General features: G+C 39.1%; 1 protein-coding gene across 1 annotated transcript in view; it reads left to right on the top strand.

Annotated features, from left to right (window-relative positions):
- csmd3b (CUB and Sushi multiple domains 3b) overlaps positions 1–22610 on the top strand; it is a 575187-nt gene that overhangs the window by 157159 nt on the left and 395418 nt on the right.

Here is a 22610-nt window from a genome sequence, read left to right as displayed (position 1 = left end):
GAGCTTCATTATGTACATAAATTGACATGGTGCAGAAGAAGAGTCAGATGAGGCCATAATTTCTGTTTGAAAAATGGTCTTTTATTGAGAGCAAGGGAAAACAATGGAACTTAAAAAGCAACTGAAAATTGAGGTAGGTCACTTCTAGCCCTACTCTTTCTTCAGATGGTCACCAAACACAAGCATACTTTCACTAACTCTGAGCTGGACACAAAATAACATAGTAAAATCACACTATAACTGAAGAACAACAACATAACTACATTAAATAACAACATAAACAGCCTGTTTAGCAAGTGGTGGAGGCCCAAGGCTACAACACACACAACCCCAAAAGTCCCTTTCTGTTAGAACAGAACATTTTATGAATTATAATATTCATTTGTTTATCTCAAAGTTCACTCCATGTATATCAAGGTTAATTCAAATATATATCAATGTTCATTCCATATGTATCAATATACAGAAGATGAGATATATATGGAATGGAGTATATATATACACACACACATACACACACACACACACACACACACACACACACACACACACACACACACACACACATATACATAACAACTCAGGCTTGCAGTACTAAATGTTATTGATTCATCTCTAGGGAGTTTCTAAGACGTACCCTGCATACTCTGAAAATAATACATTGTTGTACATGTCACATTGCTGTCACCCTCTTAAACCCTCTTAAAGTGAATGTGTACTCATATTCATGGATTTGTGGTAAATGTGAAAGCCAAATTATGATTCATTGTCTTCGAGATACTCCTCCAGCCTGGAACGCTCTGACATCGTCCCACACTTCATAAACCTTTTTTTATGACTGCACTGCCCTACCTCTGCTCCTTCATATTTCTTCTTGCTTTATTACATGAAGAAAACTGCATTATGCATGCAGCACAATGAGGGGGCCAGCTGTACATGTGGTTCACAATTTCTGTAATGGGGCTTTGGCCATTTCAGTATTTGATACTCTGCCTGCACTCTATGCCTTTCAGAATGTGCCTACAACACTCAAAACCACACCTGTTTAGGCTTCCTTAAAGAATTTTTCATTGGATAAATGAATTAAAAAAAACACTCAATTAACCATGTTCCTCCCACAAATATGTTCTAGCATTGGAACAGTGAGTGAATAATTCCAAATGGTATTTATTTTCTTTGCATGTGAAAGGTGATCCTGCTTTATAGCTACAGCGAACACCTTTGAATTATCCACTTTAACTTTTTAGTGAGGGACCTCATCATTTTCACAGGGATATAAAAACCTGTATTTTTCTCTCTTCATTGATTTCACAGAGTAACATTTCAAAACTCAACCCAACAAGTTAAGCTTTCTGTTTATTTTTTCAGTTGCAAAGCAATTAAAGTCCAAGAACAGGTTTAATTGTCCTTAGAATAGATTTTATGAGTCCCTGGAACTACACTGGAGGGAGGGAATACCACTCTTCCAAAAAACATTCCCTCCATCTGTATTTTGGCAAATGTGGTCGAGAGGACTGTTAACATTGATGTTTATTTGGGTTGAGTTCTAGTGACTGTCAAGACTATAGCACATGATTTACATCATTTCTGTACTCATCAAACTATTTAGTGACTCTTTGTGCTCTGGATTGGGGCATTTACATCCTGGAAGAGACCACTCCCAGACCATGCCAGCACAATAGCCCCCACACTTAAACAGAGCCAGCTGACCTGATTGCCCATTTATGGAGAATATGATGAATGTTGACTCATCTGACCATATTACTATGTAAGACAGAGGCTGTGATAGTAGTTTACATTGCATACAACATAAAAGCAGCTAACACCACACTGAAGAAGTTTCTGCTTAGCCTGTGAACCAGATGTTCATCTCTAACAACCTCAGTGTGATCTCAGCTATAACACTATGAACTCTAACACATACAATATAACTATTATTTAAAATGAGCGACACCCTATAAATGTAGGTGTTTTAACCGCTTAAATGGCCAGGGCCCAAAGTGTTATTACACACTTCTGTTACCTAAGAATAGTCTAGGCAGTTTGCGTTGAAGTCTGTGCAGTTACTGACTAGTGAGCCATAGTATGTAAAAAGCCAGAGATTTTAAAGAGGTAACTAAAACGGAGTTCTTTGCTGCAGTGTATCATCATTGTTTCCAATGTTCTATAAAGTTTGTTCTTCCTAACAACAGTTGTTGTGAATAAATGCAGCGTGTGGATAGACTGACTGAAAGATTCTTTAGGAAACCAAAATGGTTCTTCTATAACATACACCAATTGTTGGTGCCTGTATTTATAATAGCTATATTTATAATAGCTATCATCAACGCTCTTCTGGGAGTTCTACGTTCTTGCTGAGTGTAGTATCTGCCTTAGTCTAATAAGCTGAGCAGCCCCCTACCTTAACACTACAGCATCTGTTTCAGCCCATCATGGACTTAAAAAGAGGTTGATGAGCTTGAGCAGGTATGGCAGATTGTGAATGAAACTAGACTATGCATGAAGGTAGATCTCAAGGACCTCCAGGATCTCCAGTGACCACTGATTTATAAGAAGGCATGGAGGTGGCTCCTGAGTGGCGCAACCGTCTAAGTTTTGGCCCTATCATCAGGAGATTGCAAGTTCAATCCCTGGTGATGCTGCAGCCATCCGTAGCAGGGAGTCCAAGAGAGCACAATTGACCTCGCTCTCTCTGGGGAGAAAATTGGGTAAAAATTAAAAAATAAAAATAAAAAGATGGCATGGAGATTGCTGCAGCTTAGAGCCATGTTAGATCCCCAAAGTAACACATGTACCTACTATTAGTTTCCTGCCATTCAGCTGTTGGCTGTCATTTTTATTAGAAGCCTGTTAATTGCCATAATTGTGTACTTCCCTGCCCTTAGAGATGAGAGCACCTGCTCGGGTGCCACTTCAAGTAAGGGATGGCAGGTACAAATGACACTGATGGGCTCACCAGGGTGCTGATTCTGATTTAAGCAATTGGAGTTTGCCAAAGGCTATAAAGGGCATATCCAGTGCCAATAAAAAGGAAAAAGTGGAAGATTTTATAGTGTTGTCCAGTAATAAATAGCCATTTGAGCCTCTTTTTGGGGTCTCCCTGGTTAAATTGTTTGGTTGCAATCTTTCAGACTTCACTAGGGATCCAAAGAGCATACGCACCCACTAAATGAAGATGAACTGCCATTTCTCTCTTTGCTTTCCTTTTGCTTTTTAAACGTATATATTTTTGGCCAATTCTCATTTTATCACCTTGTAGACACTGCCATTCATCTTTGGAGCTGACTGCCTGTAACATCTGCAGGGAATAGAAATCAAGTTTATCTGTCATGCTCAAAAGCAAAGGGTCTTGGTGCTGAGCGTCCTTTGCAGAGGATCTGAGCACTGTCCATGGTTCTGATTGCCTTTTTGCTTCTCGAGGATTCTGCTAATGGCAGACAGCTACCCCACCTCAGTAATTTTCTACTCGATGACACAATGTGATCCATTGCTTACGCTGATTTGGCCATGTGAACTAACCAAGGCTACTGATTTTTTCTTGTCTGTGAACAAACGGTGTAATTTATCAGTGCCTTGTATTGGGATTAGATAATCAAGTGCTAGCATGTTGTATAGTTGTTCCACAGCTTTATGTCAACAACAGGGCATCTTTTAGCACTATGTTATAGAAGAGGTCTGCAGCAAAAATAACAAGTAAATGTTCTTTCTTATTAACTTCTGTAGTTCCGTTGTCTATGAGGAATGTCAGTCAGTTTATTCATAGAGTACAAATCCTCAAGTTGTTCTTTTTTGTTCAGCAGCGGATGGTTGTTTGTGATTGTTGGTCACATGTGCACTAAAGCACCTGTGCTAAAGCTTAGAATGTGGATTATCAGCTTTGCTACGGTATTAATAACAGCTTAACTCTAAAACTTAGGTTTCAATTTAATTTGGCCAGTTCCAGGTGGTTCACAATATAATGATAAATATAATTTACAATATTCACAATATTATAAAGACATCAGTTTTCTATATCGAAGTGCTATTTAAGTTTGCATTCATGAAATTTCCAAAAAAAGTTGGAACACGGTGTAAAACATAAATAAAAAGAAAATGCAATGATGTGCATAGACTGGAGGTTAACTGGCAACAGGTCAGTAACATGACTGTGTATAAAAAAAGCATCCCAGAGAGGCTGAGTCTTTCAGAAGTAAAGATGAGGAGGGCTTCACCACAGACTACATGCAGGCAAATAGTGCAACAATTCAAGAATAATATAAACATAATATGTCAACATAAAATAGCAAAGAACTTTTTTCATCATCTATGGTACATAGTATCATTAAGAGAAACTGAGAATAGTTTGTCGCTGCAAGTTAAATACAATCAGGATCCAGAAATCCACCTTCTCTGGGCCTGAGCTCATCTAAATTGGACTGAGGGAAAGTGGAAATGTGTCCTGTGTTCCGACAAATCAACATTTAAAAAGGGGTGCATTAGTGCACAGAGCATGGACATCTGTAAAGGCACCATTAATGCTGAATAGTAGGTACAGGTTTTGGCAACATATGCTGCCATCCAGATTATTTTTTCAGGGAAGGCCTTGTTTATTTCAGCAAGACAAAGCCAAACCACGTTCTGCATGTATTACAGGGGCATTGCTCCATGTTAAAAGAGTCTGGCCTGCCTGCAGTCCAGACCTGTCGCCACTGAAAACATTTGGCACATTATGAAATGAAAAATATGACCAATGAGCCCCTGAACTGTTAGGCTGCTGAAATGCTATGTCAGGCAAGAATAGGAAACATTTCTCTTTCAGAACTACACCAATTGGTCCTGCTCAGTTCCCAAACGCTTACAGAGTGCTGTTAAAAAGCAAACTTACATGTATTTAGCTTTTTTAAAACAAGACATAAATTGCAGTTAACTGTTGTGTTATGTGATATATCAAAATGTTATGTGATATATCAAAAAATGGATGACTCTGACACCAATACCAAGGTACAGGCATAGACAGCGTATCACCCTCATCTGGATTTGGTTCAGAATCTTTGTGGTTATTTTACATAATGTACAGTGGGGAAAAAAAAGTATTTAGTCAGTCACCAATTGTGCAAGTTCTCCCACTTAGAAAGATGAAAGAGGCCTGTAATTGACATCATAGGTAGACCTCAACTATGAGAGACAAAATGAGGGAAAAAAATTCAGAAAATCACATTGTCTGATTTTTAAAGAATTTATTTGCAAATAATGGTGGAAAATAAGTATTTGGTCACCTACAAACAAGCAAGATTTCTGGCTGTCACAGACCTGTAACTTCTTCTTTAACAGGCTCCTCCGTCCTCCACTCATTACCTGTATTAATGGCACCTGTTTGACCTCGTTATCTGTATAAAAGACACCTGTCCACAACCTCAAACAGTCACACTCCAAAGTCCACTATGGTGAAGACCAAAGAACTGTCGAAGGACACCAGAAACAAGATTGTAGACCTGCACCAGGCTGGGAAGACTGAATCTGCAGTAGGCAAGCAGGTTGGTGTGAAGAAATCTACTGTGGGAGCAATAATCAGAAAAGGAAGGAAGACCTACAAGACCACTGCTAATCTCCCTCGATCAGGGGCTCCACGCAAGATCTCAGCCTCCCAGAACCACACGGGGGGACCTAGTGAATGACCTACAGAAAGCTGGGACCAACGTTACAAAGGCTACTGTCAGTAACACACTACGCCGCCAGGGACTCAGATCTTGCAGTGCCAGACGTGTCCCCCTGCTTAAGCCAGTACATATCCGGGTGCATCTGAAGTTTGCTAGAGAGCATTTGGATGTTCCGGAAGAGTATTGGGAGAATATCATGTGGTCAGATGAAAGCAAAGTAGAACTGTTTGGTACAAACACAACTCGTCGTGTTTGGAGGTAGAAGAATGCTGAGTTGCATCCAAAGAACACCATACCAACTGTGAAGCATGGGGGTGGCAACATCATGCTTTGGGGCTGTTTCTCTGCAAAGGGACCAGGACGACTGATCCCTGTACATGAAAGAATGAATGGGGCCATGTATTGTGAGATGTTGAGTACAAACCTCCTTCCATCAGCAAGGGCATTGAAGATGAAACGTGGCTGGGTCTTTCAGCATGACATTGATCCCAAGCACACTGCCAGGGCAACAAAGGAGTGGCTCCGTAAGAAGCATTTCAAGGTCCTGGAGTGGCCTAGCCAGTCTCCAGATCTCAACCCCAAAGAAAACCTTTGGAGGGAGTTGAAAGTCCATGTTGCCCACGCGACAGCCCCAAAACATCACTGCTCTAGAGGAGATCTGCATGGAGGAATGGGCCAACATACCAGCAGCGGTGTATGCCAACCTTGTAAAGACTTACAGAAAACGTTTGACCTCTGTCATTGCCAACAAAGGATATATAACAAAGTATTGAGATGAAATTTTGTTATTGACCAAATACTTATTTTCCACCATTATCTGCAAATAAATTCTTTAAAAATCAGACAATGTGATTTTCTGGATTTTTTTTCCTCATTTTGTCTCTCATAGTTGAGGTCTACCAATGATATCAATTACAGGCCTCTCTCATCTTTCTAAGTGGGAGAACTTGCACAATCAGTGGCTGACTAAATACTTTTTCCCCCACTGTATAAGCTGAAATTCCATTTGTTGGAGATGATGTGACAAGCACAAACAGAAAAAGGCAGACAGCTGGAAAGAAAGATTGGACAGTGTAAAGCACTGAGGGTGCCCTTCACTACTGTTGTTTCTGACAGCCTTCCATCTCCTCTCAAAAGCAGAGGACTCATTAAAAACGACAACAGAATAAACAACTCGCACCACTAATGCTGGCTCCCTCCCGCCTGCCATACTCTACTCCTGTTGAGATGCCATCATCATGTTTGCAGAACCCTCTTCACACTTCATTCACCTCTGACGTGCCTCGATCCATACCATGCCCTTCTTTAGCTTTGAACAACATAATTCAGGTTATCTTTTCTAAATCACTTGCTTTTAATCCTCAGAGTGTAGCATGACTGGGTTGACCGGAGGCTGAGACTAGGTTTTGGAATCTTTGTTTTTTACCAACAGTGTCTGCAGCTGCTGTGAGCAAAATTGGAATTGAACTTAACAAGCTCAGCAGTGGCTGACAGTAGCAGACAGGGTCATTGGATCTCAAGCGTGGGAACAGGGCTTGTCTGTCATTACCCTGGTAATTGCTCAGCAAAGAGAGACACGTTTTATAACCTCTTGAAATTTGTCTCATAGGGCTATGTGTACTGTGAAGGAACATGCTGACACTTATTGCTACTTAACAAAATATTGAGACAGATAAGGCATTTGTTTGTTTGTTTTTCTGTCAAAATCAATTTCACTGTAAAAAATAAAAGTTAGGTGAGCTTATCATTTTAAGAGAACTTCACAGCTTTTTTGAGTTATCTTGAGGGCTCTGGTGAATTCTGGTATCCTCAAGTTGAGTTAACTCAAAAAAAATGTGAAGTTGTCTTGAAGTTTGAAGTTGACCTGACAGTCTGACACTAAGAGTCTAATTGAAAGAACCTTTTCTCTTCTTCTAATCAAACAGTTTTGTAGAAAGTCGAAAATCGGACAATTCACAATTACAAGTTGTTACTGCGATTCTTGAGAGATAAAAGCCTCATTGTAGCAGTAGTCTGCGCACACACCAGTTGGACCATGCAGGAGCCTCATGGTAACTACTAGACCAACAACATCATCACATTTAAGTATGTAGTTCATATAATCTTACTTTAAAACACAAGTCTGAAGGCGATATAGAGAGTAGGTTTTGGCTGAGTTTTGTAAAGAATGTAAACAATGATATTCAAAATGCTAAACTATAATTGGTCATCTTGCCCTGACTCGAGGTATCGGTGCATGACTTTTGTTTTAATGCTTTGGCTGTTTTAATGTTATGCCCAATGCCTTGGCACAGTCTTATTAGTGACCATTGGTGATGTCTGAAATATGCAAATAGCCTTCATCTAAATATTTATTAAAAAGTGGCTGTTGTCAAAAGTGTGGGGAACATTATTCTGTAATGTTTGATCACATTTATTCACTTTTTTTTTATTAGGATGAATGAATCTGTTAGAGAGGGCACCAATCCAATACCAGATATTGGTATCAGACCAATAACAGCAAAAAATGCTTCATTGGATATTCAAAAGAGAAAAAACAATAAATATGATCTAACCCGTGACAAGGTCTGTACTGAAATAGCACACTCCCACTGTGTGATTTTACCTGTGTGTTTCTTCCTGTGGAGAAGTAGAGTGTCTAAAGAGTTGGAGTGTGGCTGCTTTTAGATGATCATCTTAAGTTAAAAATAGCTAATTCTGAAGCTTAGTAGATTTTAAAATAGAAATATCAAACTGACATCAGCCATTTCAGCATTGTTATTGTTAATGGAAAATAAAAAAGTGGTATTTTGCACTCTCTAGAATCTACAGAAGGCAAAAATAACTGGTGACACTGTTAGAGCTATCAAGAAACTGTCTTGTTTAATTAAGAAAGGATGTTTACTTAAGCCCCTGCCTGTTGGAACCATATGATAAATCAGTAATCATGTAAGTTAAGTCCTGATACGACATTATTGCGATTTAAAATATTTTAGGATAAGCTGAGTACTGCAGTATGCTGTGATATATTTACCTGCAAATGATGTCCCCACTAAAGACTTTGTCCACATCTGTTTAGTTAATGACACAAAGTTTTTAGTTTGCTCATCTCGCTTTGGTCAGGTATATTGCAGCAAAACAGGATTGTCAAGCAGAGATATTGGCCAACATAAAACCTGTCAGAAATGTTGCAAGCACCTGACAAACTGAATTGTCTGTATTACAGTCTACAAAGTGACCCCATGCCTTGCTTGTGTTTTTATTACAATCTACATAGTCCTTTCTTGCACTGCATTTTTCAGGAGGTCTTCAGTTTTTGCCGTGGTATGACGTTCGTGTGCTGCTCTAGTTTGGAGAGCGTCAGACAGCAGTCACCAGTCCTCTGTGAGATAATGCGCTGTTATAGTCACATAGGAATCTGCTGCCCTGACTTCCATGTATCACACATTAATGCAATACTCTCTGCTGTACTCAAAGATTTCTCAGCTTTAGGCTCAACTTGTCTGTAGACTTTGGGTACAGATGTGCCACAGAAGCGACAGTGAGACAGAGTCACATACCTGGGTTCCAGTGTGTTGAGCATGTCACAGAAGACGCAGGGCTTTGCACATTAAGTAGGTGATGGATTGTGTTGTTTTCTTTACTTGCTCAGAATTGGAAGGTAGTTTTGTCAAGCTAAGTGTTTCAAGTGTTGGTTGGTTTTCAGTAGAGCTGAAAAAAGTCACCATTGGTTAAGAATTTGTCTAGATGTTGGTATCCATGTATCACACAAAATATCGCAGTGATATGTTACACCCATCCCCCCTCTTGACTTGATTGTACTGTCTGGTAGAAATAGTACTGAGAAAATTGCATGCGACCCTTTGCCTTAATCTGAGTTTAGGAAGCTTTTTGTAGAAGGTGCAGTACTGTGCGAAAGTTTTAGGCATCTAAGCAAATTTTAAACAATTGACCTCAGCAGTGAGTTTATCACAATATACATTAGAATAAAGTCATATTCATAATTCAAATAAACATAAAAAACATAAAAATTAACAAGAATTTCTTGGGTCCATATTTTTCCTTGACACCTTGGTCAAAACAGGAGCTGCTTTTTAACTACAGGGGGCCATTTATATGGATACACCCAAATAAAATGGGAATGGTTGGTGATATTATCTTCCTGTTTGTGGCACATTAGTTTATGGAAGGGGGAAAACTTTTCAAGATGGGTGGTGACCATGGCGGCCATTTTGAAGTCGGCTATTTTGGATCCAACTTTACTTTTTTCAGTGGGAAGAGGGTCATGTGACACATCAAACTTGCTGAGAATTTCACAAGAAAAACAATGGTGTAAACAATAACTTTAACGTAACAGTTAATGTACGTTTAATGTACCTAATAAAGTGGCCTGTGTGTGTGTGTGTGTGTGTGTGTGTGTATATATCAAATCACTATTAATCAATGTTCTATAAATTTTGTTTATTCAAATATTAACATTTTTCTCAGCAAATAAACACATACTTCAAAAATAAATTTTGAAAATGTGTCTTGGGTGCCTAAGACCTTCGCACAGTATTGTACCTCTAAATGGCTTTTCAGTGTGAACAAAATGGCATTGGTGATGAATAAATGGGATCTCTTCTAGTTGTAGGTAATGCCTGCATTCTTTCAAATCAGGAATTGCCAAAATATGCCACACAATGTGGTTTTATTTACTGCAGATGAATCGTCTTGTAGCTTTTAGTGTTTGTATATGTTTTGTTAGAGTGCTGAAAACTACTGCAATCATCAAATCATGATTAGGGCTAAATTAGCCTAAATAATACACAGAAAGCAACATCAGCGGGCAAACAAGCTCTAGTGTGAAGGTCTTGATTGCTCTTTGAAATGCTTAACATAGTCTAAATATGCATTTTTCTTTTTTAACATGACTAGAAAAGTGTATACATATGTATAAGGGAGAATTTCATTTTGTCAAAACGATACTCCATCCTTTTAATCAGGAAACATTCCGCTGTTTTGGGCTCTTGATAATTAATTGCTTGAGTTGATTAATTATACCAACACAGAGCACAAAAATCCTCCAACAATTAGTTAGAGGAATGAGCTGAGGCATGCTTGATCAAAAAGGCAGGCAGGTTCCGTTTTGATGAGAATCAAAGGAAGTGGCGCTGCAGTGGAGGTGGGCAGCCGATGGTGGGGCCCATTAGTGTGCAGTCTGTCGCTCTTAGTCCGGACCCGCCAGCACAGCCCATCCATACCAGATTAGGCCGGCGATCAATACACAATTGAGCCGCAGGCTGATCTTTAGGTTCCGCTGATGACATTAAAGCGGCGGGTTAGAGTTTCATCAAAGTTTATGAAAGCGCTCACCAAACCCTATTGCTGCTTGAGGGATGGGTGGAAAGGGGAGAGAACATAATCATATTTCTTTTTTTTCAGCGTTCTTTCATCTTTTGTTCAGGTTAATTTACAAAAGCAATCTTACCTGTGGTCCCTGTGATCTCACAAGGCAGATGATCAAAGTGTGTAAAGCTTTGGTTTTAGCCGTGATGGATAAGAATAGACGAGTGGAGCGAGTGATACTGGTTGTCTACTTGATTATCTGCCGTGGCTGTGTGCGTCTCCATATAAGGGCGTGCACACGAGTCGCCCACATGGAACTATATCGGGCTGTCATTTCTGTTTTTATGCCTCCTCAAAGATGACCTTTGACATCTGCCATTGTCTCTTGTATTTGCCATCCAGTGAAATGTTGATGCGAAGCAACAAAGTGCAGCAGAGGAACATTTTCTCTAAATTAGGTCATTTCAAGAGCCATTTAAAACAAACCAAAGTTTGGCGGAAGATGATCGATTGTTAACTGGCACACTAGAGCATGAAGTGTGAATTGGCCTCTCTTTTCCAGGACATTAGCTGTAGGTAGTAATATGAGTCATCTTTTGGTTCTCATCTCCAAAATACCAATTTCACTACACAGGCCAGAGTTGTTGTTTTTCTTTTTTTCTTACTCCAAGTGCCTCCTTCATTTCTTTCCTTTTCCAATCTCCAGGTTTGCAGTGTCATCTGTCTCAACAATAAAGTGTGACTGAAAGTGTGTCTGGAAGGCCTCTTTTTTCCCCCACATTTCTGCTACTTACTTTTCATTTTTTACTCTGCCCGTACCTGCCTGGCAAGGGCCGTACTTGCAATTGCTCACCTAGAGACAAATATAAGAGGACAAAAAGTACTACAGATCACCACAAGACATGATCCAACTTTTACCGCATGCTGTGTGGAGAGAGAACAATTTGCAGCCGAGGGCAGATAAAGAAATTCCCCCAATGGCTACGGCAATGGAGTCATAATTGTGGTAATGAAAAGAGAATCTCCATTAGGCCTCATCCAGAACTGAATGACTAGGCCAAGGCTGAGGCTGCTGTGTGCCTCCTAATGGAAATAACAATACGGATCTCATTATTCTCGGGCGATTGTTCTGCTATTTTCTTCTCCTTTCCACAACAGAAGCGTAATTCGTGCACGGGAGAAACACCTCACGATGCAATAACGACTCCTAGCTTTATTAAAAGTGAATTTGGATGCGAAAGCCTTGTGCCACAGCAAGTCTCCATACAGTCACAAAGCACAGAAAACCTGCTGGATGCTCTCTGCTGTTGACTAGAACTGTTTGCTGACCAATCCTTTGCTTCTGTCTCCTGAGGGACTAGCTGTTTGTTTTTCTCTCACAGTAGCTGTACTGGAGTTGAGTCCTCTTGGACAGTGTGGCAGAAAGAGCCAGGGGCACAGCGTCAAGCTCTCTACTGAACTTCCATGTGCTGCCATGATGGGAAGAGACAGCTGTTCAAGAAAATGCCGCTGCCTTAGAATATATGGGCAATTGCTTGAGAGGACACTTGAGTAATTATTTAAAAAATCAATGTTTGGCTTTTTTGTGTCCATTTAATGCTATTTTCATACTCGTATACATTATTAAAGGCGACTGCTTTTATATTAGCATGAACGCTTATGCAAGTTATTTTGCCTGGGTTTTGTTTGCACATGCATTTGTGCTGCCGTGCAGTAAACAGGTAAAACTACTGAAAAGAAACTATGGTGCAGGGGTGTCCAGTCTTCTACACATAGGGCTGGTGTGGTTGCAGGTTTTTATTTGAAAACAGGAGCATGCATGATCACTTGTGTAGACTGAGACCAGTTGGTTAAACATGTGGAATAAGTTATGCTCATTCTTATTTGGAATGAAAACCCACAGCCATACTAGCCTTTTGTCGATAACACTAGACACCCCTTCCGTAGTGGCACGTAAAAATAATGCATCTTCAGTGTATACTGCAGAAGTTTATTAAGAATACACTCTTGAAATAAGGATGCCAGAAAGGATTCTTTGGAGCTATGCCGTAGAGCAGTGGTTCCTAACACTGGTTCTGGGATATCCCCTGCCCTGAACATTTTAATGCCCTTCTCCCAACAAACCTGATCCAACTAATCAGCTTATTAACAAGCCCTTCCAGTCTTGAAGTGGAAGTGTCAGAGCAGAGAAAACACAAGAAGAGCAGGGGATACGTCAGGGCCAGAGATGGGAACCTGTGCCATAGTGTAGAGTCTCCAAAGCAAGACGTTGAATCCAATTTCCAGTCATGGATTTTGGTACACTGTGTGTTCAGAAGTATCCACACACCTCTTCTAATTAAGTGATTTCAGTTACTTTAATGTGCACCCATTTTTGACCCAAATTTTCAATGATACACACACACACACAGCTTGTATAATTTCCATAGAAAAGCATTAATCAGTGAAATGGGACACACTAGAGCAGCAACACATGATGCCACACCGTGCCTGATGCCAGTCATCGGCTGGAAGGATATAAAGCTCTCCAGATTTGGGCTGTGGTATGGAGTAACTGCATTCTCTGAAGTGATGGAGCTCCATCCAATAACTTTGTAGTGAGTTGGATTGGCATTTGTGGTCCAGAATTAATTATCCAATATATAATAATGCTTGTGTGGCTAAATGCAATCTGATCCTCCCAGTAATGTTCCAACATTTAGTATGAAGCCTTCCCAGAAAAGTAGAGGCTGTCACTGCAGCAAAGTGGGAAAAGCTCCTTGTTAATATTCTTTAATTCAGAAGAACTGTTGTATGAGCAGGTGTCTACAAACCTTTGGATATATAGTGCTGTTAAATGAACTGTTGGTGTTACTACTACTAATTTTAAAGAATACATTATAATGCAATTAATCGACATTAGTGAAACATGACTGAATTGATTCGCTTTCCACTGTGACACTCCTGTTCTGGCTCATATGCAGTGGCTCTAGTGGTGTCTAGTTTTCCCTGATTTTCAGACATGATCTGATGCTGATATCTGCTGCCCTACTGTTGGGCCCAGGTTCTACCTTAACAGAACAGCTGAAGGTGCACTGATGTTCACCAATGTAATTGATGGACTCCATATTAGCCAACACAGGGGATGGAACATTGAGGGGAAAATGCCCTGTCACCAAAGAAGAGTCCTGGCAAGGTCCAGCGTATCACTTCACATGTCGCAGGCAGACGGAGATGGATGGCAAGCTCAGACGGGGCCCTGCAGATAACGGAGACATTGGCGGAGAGCAGAAGAAAAAGTGTGTGAGTGGGGGTAATTCCACCGCTAACAGCCCATTTCCCATACCAGCCTCAATCAAACCCAAGGTTGATTCCTACAATCCCAGCTACAGGGAGAGGTGCATGAAGTGTGACAGAGTGAGCATTTCCTAAAGTTCAAGTTTCTTCACTTTAAAGGATACTCTGATGAACTTTTTAAAATGTACATCTTTTTTCTTTTAAGTTGCTTTCGACAAGTGTAATGTGGCCATGCCAAAATATTGACTTTATCATATTGACTTCATTGTCCAGCTCAACAGTAGGAGACAACTAGAGATACAGAGAATATGGGTATCCAGGGAAAAATAATTAAGTAGACAGCAAAAGTTGAAAGATCAGCCTGGGCTAAGTAAACAGGAAGAACAGCATGGCTAAACAAAAACTTGGGCTTATAGTAACAACCACAACAACGACATGCAAAAAAGAATGTATAACACAAGGAATAAATATACGCAAAAGACAGACACAGCTGAGGGCAGTATATATGATAACAAGGAGGTGGCATGTCAAATGTTCAAAGCATAAGAAGCATTTTTTCCACTTGATGAACAGTCCAGAAGTTTTTAGTGCTCTAGTCTGTACTTTTCTGTAGAATTTTGAAAATGTCTGAATGTTAACCTAAGCTAAGTACTGGAGGTGCTCGAGGACTTTTCCACATTAATGTCACTACCACAGATGAAAAATCGCACCTTCCCCCATTGTCTGCCTTGGGCTAGGCTCTCTGAATTGATGTGTCCTGTTTAATTTTACATTTGCTAGTATGGACACAGTTGTGAGAGAGTCCTAAAAGATCTTTATGTCGATTTTCTGATGTCTTGGTATCATTAGTCCAGGAGTTTCCTGAAGTATGGAAAGAATTATTTCTTTTATCCATCATGATTCATTTTTCTGCAGCCTCAGCTTAACTAGAAGCGTCTACTGGGTATAACTTGTGGGTTTGTGTGTGGATGTATGAATGCCTTGAATCCCATATATTTTGTTCCTCGTATGAATGCAGTTTCATAGATTTTCATAGTATTCCTATTGCTGCTCTCTGTACAGTCCTGTTATGTGGATGAGATTTTGACTAAGGACTATGGTTGGGAAGCTGTAGGCACCTCACAATTTGACTTGATGTCAGTTGAGGGTGCCAAGATGTTACTGTAAGTTGATTTGTGTATCTTGATAGTTGATTTTTGATTTTTATGGCTTATAATTATGATTTTTCCCCTATATTTGTCCATCTTCATAAACAGTGTTAGATTAGTAGAATTAGAATGTTACCTACAAACAGCGCACATGAACTTGAGTGAAATCCCATTCTTAATCCATAGGGTTAAATATGATGTCAGCCCACCCTTTACAGCTATAACAGCTTCAACTCTTCTAGGAAGGCTTTCCACAAGGTTTAGGAGTGTGTTTATGGGAATTTTTGACCATTCTTCCAGAAGCACATTTGTGAGGCCAGACACTGATGTTGGATGAGAAGGCCTGGTTAACAGTCTCCACTCTAATTCATCTCAGAGGTCTCTGTGCAGGCCAGTCCAGTTCTTCCTCACCAAACTCACTCATCCATGTATTTATGGGCCTTGCTTTGTGAACTTTGTGAACTGTTCCCACAAAGTTGGGAGCATGAAATTGTCCAAAATCTCTTGCTCTGCTGAAGCATTAAGAGGTCCTTACACTGGAACTAAGGGGCCGAGCCCAACTTCTGAAAAACAGCTCCACAGCATAATCCCCCTCCACCAAACTTTACACTTGGCAAAATGCAGTCAGACAGTTACCGTTCTCCTGGCAACCAGCAAACCCAGACTCATCTATTGGATTCATCTCCGCTAGACGGAGAAGCATGATTTATCACTCTAGAGAACACATCTCCACTGTTTCTTTCGTTGCGCTTGGTCATGTAAGGCTTAGATGCAGCTGCTTGGTCATGGAAACTCATTCCATGAAGCTCTCTATGCTGTTCTTGAGCTAATCTGAAGGCCACATGAAGTTTGGAGGTCTGTAGTGATTGACTCTGCAGAAAGTTGGCGACCTCGGATCACTCTGCGCCTCAGCATCCACTGACCCACTGACTGTCATTTTCCGTGGCCTACCACTTTGTGGGTGAGTTGCTGTCGTTCCTAATCACTTCCACTTTGTTATAATACCACTGACAGTTGACTGTGGAAAATTTAGTAGTGAGAAAATTTCACGACTGGACTGGTTCCACAGGTGGCATCCTTTCACGGTGTCATGCTGGAATTTACTGAGCTCCTGAGAGCGACTCATTCTTTCACAAATGTCTGTAGAAGCAGTCTGCAGGCATAGGTGCTTGGTTTTATATACCTGTGGCCATGGAAGTGATTGGAACACCTGAATTCAATCATTTGGATGTGTGAGTGAATACTTTTGGCAATATAGTGTATGTGTACAGACCTACATCTTTGTTTCACCATAGAGGAAAACTAAATAAATAAAATCAAATGTTCTTTTTTTAATTTTTTATTCTGTCATATTAAATAAATATAATAGCCTGCAGGTTTTATTCAATAAAATTTAATCTGAAATTGTTGGTACTGTGGACCCATAAAAGATAATTTGTGCATCAATGCAGAATATTACTAAAAAGAATCACAGCATATCTAGGAATCCTTTCCTCTTCTAGTCCAGTCTCTAAAGCTTCTAAGTGATTTTGACACTTTGTCCAGTGGTTGTGCAGGGCAACAGTGATCCTTCATAGAGACTCTCTTTAGGGGCATTGAGAGGGATTGTGATGGGCAAGTGAAGGGCATTAGCTAGCTTAGTTGTTATCCTCCTGTGATTCTACAGCTTGCATTGTTCCAGTTTGAAGATGTAGGAGCATGGACGAAGGCCAGATTGTCCCTGAAGCATGGCTCACTGTCACGGCTGCTTATCAGAGGAGATTACTAAGCAGATTTACAACATAAATCATATTTAAATCAGTAAAAACCTTGTGCAAATGCTAAACAATTTCACTGCTGACTTCACACAGGTGAACCTTCATCAAAAATAAATTAACATTATTACTCTGTCGTGTCTCATTACTGCCCAGAATATTGCAGATAAAGTGGAATATAGGATAAATATTTCACATCTTGAGGGAAGTAGTTTAATTATTAAAATAAATTGCAAAGTACTTAGAACTTTCATGTTTACGTAACAAGGGGCCTTTTTTGCTGTTTCATCTGCTCTTCTCTGTTAATAAGGTGATTTTTTTAATGCCGTTTTTCATTATTTATACATATAAGAAACATCATCTAGCAAAGCAAAAAAAATGTAGATTTTTTTTTGTATTACAAGAGCTATCATTTTGGGCAAGCAGATTTATAAATTGTAATATACTTCACACGTCAGATGAAATGAATCAATATTAATCGTTTCCATAGTAATTGGCAGCCAGAAACGCAGCATTAAGCTTGCTTTATAGAAAACACAGTAGGACACAGGAAGCTCCAATTCCACATACTGATGTCCAACATTGACATAATATATGCATAAAACTTGCTTTGAGGTCTGATTTTACTGAGTCAAAGGGGGCAAAGATGTTGAATTGGGTTGGGTTAAGGGTCAATTATTGTTGTACACTGCTGTTATAATTACGTTTTTGATCTGGCACCCATTGATGTTGGGTTAACACTTTAGATATTGCATAAACACTGTCTGGATTTTGTTAGCCTTTCTATTGATATAGGATCTTTTTATTTCATTGGCATTCCTGTCAGCCTCATTGATAAATGTGAGCTATTCATCACAGCTCTAAATGGCAAAATTGACAGCCCTCAAGGGCTTCAACTGCATGTTCTGCTGACACAGGATTATCACATTCATCCATTTCATTTAATCATTCTGATGTGCCTGTTTTTCGTGTCCTCTACAGTACGGACAATTTAGATTGTCCATAGATCTGTTCTTAAGAGCTGTTATCTGTGACTTTTATGCCCAGCGTTTAGTTTACTATTTTGGAACACGATAAGTTATAAGGAGGTGTTTTATCTTCTGTCCAATAATTTTTTTGCAGGCACTGTCTCCATTCTCCAGTATCCATCCACAACTCTGACATTGTCTGTCAGGAGAGTGGCATGATCTGTACTAATGTGTAACACCTTTCATTACATAGTTGAAGGCAGTAATAAAGGGAGTTGATAGGCTTTTTCTTGGGAGAAGTGGTAGTGCAACTGCAGCAACCTACTATATCTAATCTATGTCCTGTAGAGAAAGCTGAATTTGAAGCTAAGCATTAATTAGGTGATGTGACCCATATAAGCGCTTGTACCATAAAAGCTCAGCTACACCTGTACTAATACAAAAGGAACAGGAAGTAATTTGCAGCAAATGCACAAGGTTGTTAATGTCATGCTGCTTCTTATTTGAAGAAAATTGATTGTTCTGTTTTTGAGTTACATATGCCTTTGCAGCTATTTTAGAAATCACCCTGAACTTTATGAGGGGTCATCAGAAGAAGGCATATCGTTGTTGATCTTTTATCTCCAGTTTTTGCATTTTTTTTGTTTTTTACCGTATCTGTAAACACCGGCTACTCTTTGCAATGTGTTAAAATTGTAAAATAATAATGAATGGACCAGAAATGCGCCAAAATTAACATTTGAGCACATAATTTTCATTTGTGAACATAACTGTTCACTGTATCTTCACCATAGAGACAAAATGGGTGGTGAATATTTTAATAAAAAAATTAGAGATACTGACAGTTTTAACCATTGAAATAAAATGGATTGTGAGTAAATCTTATATTCATTCTCTGTGTTCCAAAGTTTATTGAATTTATTAATTATTTGGTAAGTACCATGAAACTGAAATGTAAGCTGTAGTTATGAGAGTGAGAGATTGAAGTGTGGGCCTGAAGACAGACCCTTAGGGCTTAATGGCTTAATCATGAATCCAATTAAACCTAAATAATTAATGATTAACAAGTCAAGATCTCAGATCAGTCAGAAACGTCACAATATCTAATTCCTCACCTAATTTTTAAAGGCAATAATGTCAATGACTTGATCTAGTTCTGAAAGTTTGCTAAAGGAGGTGAATTGATTTTGAAGTGCAACTAATTGAGACATTCATTCAAATATAAACTGTAATTTTGAAAGACTGTATTTTGAAAGATGTGAAGCCAAATTACTATTTAGGTAGCATCTGCATGTGTTGAAGCGATGATATGAAAAGGGCAGATAGTAAATGTACATGTTGTATTTCTAAACGATTTACTCTGTATGTTACTGATTTTGACTGTAGCTCTGGTTCAGGTGACTTGGTCTCTTTTCATGGGCAAATGGCATTGAGTTCTTGCAGAAAGTGTTTGTGAAAGATAATCAGGTCAGACAATAGAGCTAATGAAGGGTGTGTGTTAGCTTCTACAAATGTAGACTAAGGATAAAACAGTAAAGATGAGATGGTGAAAGTAGAGCTTACATGCCTGGATGAAAGAAAACCTTCTAGCCAAATTAAACTGGCATCCAAAGTTTGTGAAGGCCTTGAAATCTTCTGAGGATCTCTGAGGAGCTGGGTGAGAATGTCCTGTTCACTGGAGAATTCATTGGTTCTTGTTTGGAATTTATGTGTGAAAACATTTTCTCAGAAGAAAAGCTGGGAATTCATCCATCTGGGGTTTATTCCAATAATGGGAGCTTATTGACAGATAGATTCAAGTGAGGTGCTTCTTGAAAAAACAATGGCCTCACTTTCCAGGCTGTTAATGTAGCAGAAAATACTTCCATGCTTTGAACTGATTGATCTGTTGTCATTTGCTTAACACAAAGATGTGTTATGAGGTTAAACGGATGTTAGCCCAACAGTTAGATATATATAGATATATAACAGTTTGGATATTGTGTGGAGATCTACAGTCGAGCACAGGGGTTCATCAGAACTGAGCAATGTTCATTGCCCTGCATTCAGCAATAATCCAATTCCTTGTTTCATCTGCTGACATCGTCCAAGAAAATAAAGATATCAAAGAAGAATGACCTTTGGTTGGAAAGCACTAGAGTATTTCTTTCAAGAAGCGTCCACTGAAAGATTATCTAAAGATTATTTTTAAGCACCTTCATTTTAGGTGTGTAGTTAATAAATTCAGAAAAGGTCTGGAAAAAAGATTTTGCTTCATGAGTGAGATGTAAGATGGTCAATGAGCCTCATGTAGACTTTGGAGGATGTTGATCAGAACACTCGTTCTACACTTGTTAATGGATTATATTTCTCAAAACACTACGTCAGCTGTGACAGTGACGGTAACTTAATTACCTTTGTTACTGTTGCTTGTTGGTTTACAAGACATAAAGGCTTAATAAGCTGTGCAGTTTATGGCCCGTAAATACTGAAATAAAAGCTTCAACTGGCACTTCTGTTAAAAAGGCCTCCCCGAAATGTCTGAGTTAGACAGGACAAGATGCTGTGTACTGAATACAGGGTTATATTGATGCTGTACTACAGGCAAGATAGCTGCTACCGAAACACAATTGCTGAGACAGGGTTTTACCTGAAAACTCTCTGTTACAAATGTTTGGCCATAGTGAATCTATTTTAATCCAATTCCATGCCAGCAGAACTAAGTCTGATATCAACAGTACACAAATATAGCCTGTTTAACAGCCATTTACATGCATTAGTAATGTTCATTTGCATTTTTCTTAAAGGTCTAAATGTAATGGAAATGCTTTGGCGTCCTCTTATAATCCTTTTATTTCTTTAATAATGGAGGCCCAATACAAAGATTAACTCAGAACTTTTCTAAAAGTACAGATGTAAAAAAAAAAAACCCATAAATAAATAAACTCAAGAGCGCTTTACTGAAGGGCAGCATTGGTAAGGCTACGTGAAACCTACATAAGCCTTTTATGACAAATGACATAAACCTACATATACATTTCTGAAGGCTTATTCTAAGAAGAGTCAGACATGTTTTGTCAATGTTGATGTCATCCAACCTCAGTAAGTGTTACGACAACTGATGCTTGTTAAAATAAGTCTTTATGTATATTTAAGTCTATACTGTAAATGTAAATGTACAGTCATATGCATTGGCGCACCTGGTCACTTTCCATGTTATTTGATTGAAGTGAGAATAAGTACACATCTCCTATAGATAACACACTTCTGCACATTTAAATACACAATTACTGTTGTAAAATATGCATTTGTAAAATTAATTGGACATTTTATATTTTATGTTTTTCCATTGTGTTAAACTCAGGAATTAAAAATAAATTATGCACCAAAATTGACAGAAAAATGCCATATTTAAGTTTGGTCTTTGTTGAGGATATTTTAACGTATTTTCACTTAGAAAATAGAACTTTTTACATACAACTATAGATTTCAGGTTGCGTTACAAACTCTGCCCTTTGATAAAGAGACTCATAACTCTCTAAACATTTAGAGTTAGTCAGAAACATACAATACACACGTTTATCTGTAGATGTGCATGTTCCAGATGTGCATATAGGCTACGGACACATTGTGCTGTTGCTTTCAGTCCTCCATTCTGATGATGGACAAACGAACAGTTAAATGTTGGTCTGTCTCAGTTTGTCATCTCTCCACTTAGATTTTATTGCAAGTGTTACTGAGTGTTTAGTCCTTTAGGTTCCCTTCCAAATAACAGGGAGGTGTACAGGCATTATCTATGCCATAACAACTGCATCTGACAGCACTGTTAGTTTTACTCAGCTTAGCAAGATTTCTTTACTGAAAACACTCTGAATTCTGCTGGAAATGTCTCTGCTCTGTACTAGCAAGGGTGCGCAGCAGGTTACTTGTGATAGACCAGCACAACAACAGTGCGTTTAAAATAAGTGAGCTTAAGGCAACTAATACTAACCTTAAACTTCTGGAGTGACATGCTGTTCTGAGTATTGAGAAAGAACAGCCCTACACTCCTTAAAATAAAGGTGATGAAAAGGTTTCTTTGGGGCACTCTCACAGACAAATCCCGTTTGGTTCTCTAAAAATTGGTTGCATAGTTTATTTATTTTTTTCCCCCCCAGAGCTGTGCTTCCAATCCAGCTGTTAGGTTTTAGGGCGTTGTAAGACACTTGTATACATAATAAGCAGATGCACAGTAAGACTTCCTCATGTTTTACGTTCTTGTGGGTTTGAGGGAGTGTTTGATGGTGTCAGTTTTTATGCACTAAGGAAACACACAAGAACTATGAAATATGAACTGTACATGCAGAAGTGCATTTTTGAATTTCCTGACATGTAGAAGAGTGCTGAGTTTATTGACTCAAGGCACTGGATATGAGGGGAGAGAACAACATGGATCATGTTGTTGAGAAGAGTTATGTTCTACTTCATAAATATTTACTCATGATTCTGATATGAAATTGAAGGTATCTGCCTGGGTTCTAAAAAGGTAATTGAATATTGAGA

The sequence above is a fragment of the Pygocentrus nattereri genome, chromosome 27 (genome assembly GCF_015220715.1).
Source record: "Pygocentrus nattereri isolate fPygNat1 chromosome 27, fPygNat1.pri, whole genome shotgun sequence".
In the NCBI taxonomy this organism is placed as follows: Eukaryota; Metazoa; Chordata; class Actinopteri; order Characiformes; family Serrasalmidae; genus Pygocentrus; species Pygocentrus nattereri.
The sequence above is the reverse complement of the archived record's forward strand: the minus strand, read 5'-3'. Positions and strand labels throughout refer to the sequence as shown.